Genomic DNA, 6637 nt, shown 5'->3' on the forward strand with positions numbered 1-6637 from the left:
GTTATAGAATTGTTGGTCGATTTTAATGCTTGTGTCGAAGCACCCTAACATGTCTAATTAGGTTATTTAATCGATTTAAAGTCGTCTAAACGAGTCATATGTTAACAAACAGGGGTCGAACTAACATGCGACGGGTCCTAGGGTAGGTCGAATTGAACGAAACAAGCAAGGGGTCAAAAGCGAGGAACAAAGTTAGGATTCGTTTTATTAACGCCCTACCTTGAACACGAGGATATGTAAATGAGATGGGGATACGACCGACCGATGTGGCGGATTTCTTTCCCATCTCAAGTCAACGCGGGTGTTCGTGGTGGTACTTTAACTCATACTCGGACTAAACTAGTTTCATTGTTAACGATATCAAACGATAAACAAAACGATAAACAACGTAAAACGAACAATAAAAAAACAAGCATAAAAGAACGAAGTAAAAAGGAGAAGAGGAGGATTTAATGCACCCTCAACCTACATGTATCGTTGACACCGTCTTGGGTCGTAATCGATGGTAGATTTTATCTCGAGAGGCCGTCGTCGACGAAGGAACAAAGCAAACAACACGTTTTTTGTAAATCTGGACAGCAACTTTCAAACTGCAATTTCTCACTCGTTTCACGGTCAAAATTAGATTTAAAAGATGTTTTGAAAACTAGAAAGAGAGTAGAATAAATATGACAAAACAAACCCCGCTCGTTCTGAGTTATTGGGCACGAAAAACGAGCACAAACAGAACTGGATAGACAGGAAAAGCCGCGAAAACAGAGTGTATGACACTCTGTTTTTCGAGGGGATTCGTGTACTCTCAAGGTCAATTTGGCTCGTGAATCTTTGTCTAAGATGTATATGGACATTATATGGTTAATTAGAAACAAGAAACTCGAGTTTTAATGGAGATTTGAAGGGAGAACGAATGGTATCTCGAGAGAGACACAAACTGTTTCTCAGTTTGGATGTATCGGTTTTGTCGAGAGTTTTGAGAGGCAATTAGGGTTTGTTTTTGGAGATTAATGCTGGTGAGTGATGGTAGTATGTATGGAGAACTTAGAGGAATGAAAGTATGGCAGAGGGGAGGTATTTATAGAGAGTTAAAGTAGGGTAAAAGAGAGCAACAAGCAGCCGGGCTCCCTGTTTCGCTGCTGCTGTCCAGCAGCTTTCATGTGCTCGTGTAGGGTTTAGGAGGGGTGTTTCTTGGTGGTTAAGCTAGGGTAATATGGGTAGGATACTAGGGTATGGTTTAGGGTTAATGGGCACGGGTTTAAGTGGTGTTTGGAGCGGGTTTGGGGCTTGACAATGCTGAACACGGGTAAGGGAAAGGGTTGGTTGTGTGGGCTGTTTGGGGAGTGTTTAGGACGGGTTTGTGGAAGGGGTTAGGGCCTGGTTATGAGGGTGAGTGATGGGCTGGGTTATGGGTCAAGAGTTGGCTTGAGTTTACTTCGAAAACCGTGCTCAAATCGAGTTGAAAACGAGCTCAAAATCGCATACAAAACCATTGTAAAAAATGAGTTCTTCAAATACGATTTATAAATTGATTTAAATTGATTTTTCAAATCAAGTAACTTAAGAATTGTTTTTCAAATCAAATATCTATTTTATTTTCAATAAAATAAACTTAAGAAAATAAATTCAAATTAAAACAATAAAATGAATTCACTTTAATAAAACAAACATTAATTTAAATATCATTTAAATTGATAAAATATTTCATCGACGGCGCCCATTCTACATCGTAAAACGAGCTCCAAATAATGACAATGACAACTAAAGAATACATGTATCCTATCATCATCGGGTGTTTGTCGGGTTCTCTATAAATTCCAATATCGACGGATACGGGTATCTACAGAGCTCCCACTTTGACTGAGGCTTGGACAAGGCGAAAGTCAAAGTATACCCCAGGTCCCTCTCAACCTGAGGATTCTGCGGGTCGTTTATAGTCCATTAGACTTGCGTATATAAGCCCGCCAGCCATAAGAAGAGATCATACCTGAAACTTCGTTGGGGATTAACTCTTCCTTCTGTTGCGTCAAATTATCATCGTTGGTCGTCGACCCATAAAATTACATATATGGTGGATTGAGCCTTATCCTTAGGCGCCTACGTATTCGTTTCTGACGGAATCAAACCCGCGTCGTAGTTCGGCAACTGCTGACACTTGCCCAAAGTTTATCATCTGCTGGCAGGTGCCCAAATGGGACGGGACTTTCCGAGGAGGTTGCCGCCGCTTTCATCATTTGCTTTCAGCTAAGGAATTCTTCCATTTCATACTCTTGTATTGAATTGAATTCTTGGCGGATGCCATCCTTTACATCTTGATAATGGTCTCTGAAACCAACGGATTCAGAGCCCCCAGTTTGTGATGGCTCTAAAGTCGAAGACTTTAGAGCCCCTAGTTGAAGCATATCCTGCTATATTTGAAACATAGAAAATGTGCAAGCAATAATAATCACATAAGCACATTTGGATCATCGATCTTAAAATTGGATCATTTAAAAGATTGGGTCATCGAGCCGAAAATTGAATTTTGAAAAATTTGAATAATTGGGTCATCGGCCCTTCAAAAATTGAATTTTGAATTTTTGAATTTCGAAGGATTGGATCATCGACCCACAAGGATTCCACTACTTGGATCATCGATCCATAATTCCCAAAAAGTTTTTGAAATTTCGGAATTCTGAAATATTTGGCATTTTGAAATCGAACCTCGACGGGTGAGCAGGAAATACGACACAGACACTCTGTATGACCCGTAAATAACGTGGGCGTAGCCCGCTACCGTAAAACAAAAAGGAAAATAAAACCTCAAGTGTGCACGGGTTTTAATTCAATTATTGACTTATTGGGGGTAGAAATGTAAATTGGCCATTCTGGCAGAAGATAGCAAGTGGGAAACACAAGGTCGTCGGACTTGGGACCGAGACATCGTATAATGTAGGCGTTCTCCCGAGGGCACCCGGGAATCAAGATCACTTGGTATTGACAAGGTGGATTAAACTCACGGAGCAAAAACATTGGCTTCGCCCAGACACTAAACACAGACTAATTTTATCAGAACACTTAGACATCACACATCACTCTTGTTGGGAACATTCTGTCACTCTTCTCCTCGCCTTCTTTCTTTTCAGCGAGTTTTCATCATTTCTTGCCGCCGCCTTCTTTTTTTTCAGCGGGCTTTTACTAATTTTCTTCCACGCCTTCTTTCTTTTCAGCGGGTTTTTCATATTTTCTGTTCCCAACACAAACCCACATCTATGTAACTCATCATCTTTGCCTAAACCATTAGATAAAGCTCATTCTGAGACTCGATACTATTCATCCGAACCTATATCCTCATCCTAGCCTACATCGAGTGCTAAGACTGACTCAAACAAAGGTGGCTTCATTTGGACTTGGTTAAGACCCGTAAGAAACCGACAAGATGACAACTTGGTTGATGAGTGGATTGAATCCCTTGTTCAGAAGAACTGCCTACGTATTCGAGTGGAGCGAAATCAAATCCGACGTAGTTCGATCTTGGTGCATAAACATGGCATTTTGATTGTGTGTACACACTCAAAGGTTTCACCTAAGGTATCATGCCGTATCCCATTCTAGCCTGTAAGGTACCGTTGTATCCCGTGTCTAGGGTTGGTACAAAAGGTTTTGATTCTTTGGGATGTGGAGCTTGGTAAAAATAGGTTCGTAAGGTAAAACATCATTCTGAAGGTTCGTTTTGTGGTGCTAAGGCTAATGGGTTATGGCTGCAGATGTGGTTGGAATGGGTGTCTCGGGTTTGATGAACCACGAGCGCAAATGGGTTGAAAAATGATGTGGGTTCAAATTCCCATGTCTGGACCCTAAAGGCTGGGTGTAACAACACAAGCGGAATAATTCTCAAAATTCCCGACTATCCCTTTGTAACTGTCTCAAGAAGGACTTAGAGGGTAAATAGGTTACTACTTAAGGTTTTGGGCTTCGCCCATTGAACTTCAACTATGGGTACTTGACTTGACTTTTGGCTTCCGTAACTTCGACATTCAACCAAAAGCGTTCTGCAATGACTTCAACATCTTTTTTCTTTTTCTTTTTCTTTCATCTTTTTTCATTTTTCTTTTTTTTTTTTTCATTTTTTTTCATTTTTCCAATTTTTGAAAATGATCTTCTATTCATTCTCTTAGTCACAAATGGATACACCTTGAAAACATGGCTTCGCCAACTAATTTGGGTCAGAACGAACAATTCCTTGTTAGAACGGATTGGTTTCTTCTCTCTTCGAGAGGGGGTGATTTTGTGGGGATGGGCTTGCCTTCCATCATCGATAGGGAAACCAGGAGCTAGTCCGGGTTTATCATAGAATCATCTAAAGGCTTCTGTTAAGCATTGGTTTTGATGGAGGTTTTCTACCGCCAGACATGGAATAGGTAAAGGAATCAAACACGGGATCCTATTGTACCTTACATTTTGAAACGGGACATATTTCTACCCCAGGGATGCCTTTGAGTGTGTTGTGCGTTTTATCATGTTTCAGAATGATTAAGGATTGGAAACAAGACATATTTGGAAACGAAACTGCAACTTTTATTGGAATGACACATGCTTAACAAACTCGAAGGAACAATTTCTAGGACACACCCTAGGTCATCGTGGAACAAACGACTCAACTTCAAGAAAAGAAAGTCCTAGACTCGACTCGACTAAGATAAGAAAACCGATCCCGACTCATAATTTTCAAATCTGGTCTTGAGCTTTCTTTTGTCCAGCTGTCAGCTTAGATGCTCAACTCTTATCCTTGATCCCTTTGATGGTTGGCCTCCATCCCGAGGTAGTCCTCTGAGGATCTACGCCAGTGATGAAGGTCGGTGAATCGAATTGTCTTTTATTAACTTCGTTAACGAGAGGAGTACATTCTAGAGCAAGACTCCCGACGTGAATTTCATTCTTCGGGTTTGGCAAGAATTCAACGCAATCCACAAATATCTTCCCGATAAACACCCCTTTCAAGTGACATGGGCGGATAAGATGGGAGTAATCGACATTGTCTTCAACAGAAAAAAAGTTAGCGTGATCGCCAAATGGATTGGTGATGTTATTGGGTTTAACAGTTGGGATCGGGAGTGTTCCACTCTCAATCATGTCTTGAATTTCGTGCTTCAGTCGATAACACCTTTCAGTATCATGGCCTTTCCCTTGATGAAAGGCACAGTAGGCATTTGGTTTATACCATTTACCTTGTTGATCAGCAGGAGGGTCCGGAGTTGTACCAATAGGCTTCAGCTTTCCTTGGGCTATGAGCCTTTGGAGAGCGTATGTATAAGTGGACCCGATATCGGTGAATACCCTCGGAGCTTGGCGCGGAGGCCTTTTTGACTGTCCATCTAAGAGATTAATAGTTTCAACAAAGTGGGACGTTGCTGGTGCTTTTGCTTTAGACGACGAGGCCCCTTGGTATCCTTTTGGCTTCTCAGCTTCTGCCATTCGGACGTCATCTTCTACCTTTATCCCGATTTTTATCAATTCTTTGAAAGAACCAAAATTCTGGTATTTCAGAGCATTACGGTAAACAGGTCGTAGATTCTTTACGAACTTATATACCATTTCAACTTCATCAGGCTTCTTGGCTAGTTTCACGCTTTCAGCGCGCCATCTTGCAAGGAATTCAGTAAAGCCTTCTTTGTCTTTCTGTGTCATCACTTCCAATGTTCTTATGTTGGTTTGAATCTCGACATTATCAAAGATAGTGCTTGAGAACTCCACCGTAATATCTTCGAAAGTGGGGAAGTTCTTAAGGTCAAGATTATAGAACCACGCCTTCGGGTGTTCATCCAGAGATTGAGCGAAAATTTCAGAGAGCATGTCAGCAGGTACTCCCTTCAGTGCTAAGTACCCCTTATAAGCCTTAACATGGTGGACTGGATCTTCTGTGCCTTTAAACTTTGGGATATCAGTGAGTACAATGTTTGTGGGCAACTTATCCTGAACTGGGGCATAGGCCCTAGCATTTTCGTAGTGGATGTTCTTCCCCTGGGAGAGTTTCAGACGATCCTCAATGAACTTGAACCGTTTCTCGAGATCAGTCAGAGGTGGGGTAGATGAAGAGGAATCTTAACCCAGCTTAGATTCGATTGCATCCATTCTGGTCATCATGAGGTTCACGGCCTCAGTGAGTTTGTTAACAGCATCTTCCATTGCTTGACGTTGGGTTTTTGGCGGCCTTTTTATAAGAAAACCCCGAACCGAGTCAATATTTAAAAGTAAGAGCCCCTGCACACTTAAGGACATGACACCAACTTGACTCAAGTCAAGACTCGACTTAAGACTGATTAACCAAAAGGTTCGACTCACGGTTGGATTTAGACCTCGATTCATTTCAGACTCGACAAGACGACATGACTCAAGTTGTCATAGCTCGATTCTAAACTGGACTCGGTGTGACTAAACCCGTGATTGGACTAACAAAGCCCATAGGTTTAAGTGAAACGCCCTAAATGGCCTAGCTTGGACATTTCTGTGGACTATCCTAGACCAATTGGTCGACCCACATGACTCGAAGCCCAAGAGGTGAGCTTGGGTGACCCAACAAGGCCGTGTTCTAGACTCTCGGGGTAAAACACGCCTAGCCTAACACGGCCAGGACCCGGACACGACTCGACGCATTTCATGCTTG

Source organism: Silene latifolia, chromosome Y (genome assembly GCF_048544455.1).
Source record: "Silene latifolia isolate original U9 population chromosome Y, ASM4854445v1, whole genome shotgun sequence".
Classification (NCBI taxonomy): Eukaryota; Viridiplantae; Streptophyta; class Magnoliopsida; order Caryophyllales; family Caryophyllaceae; genus Silene; species Silene latifolia.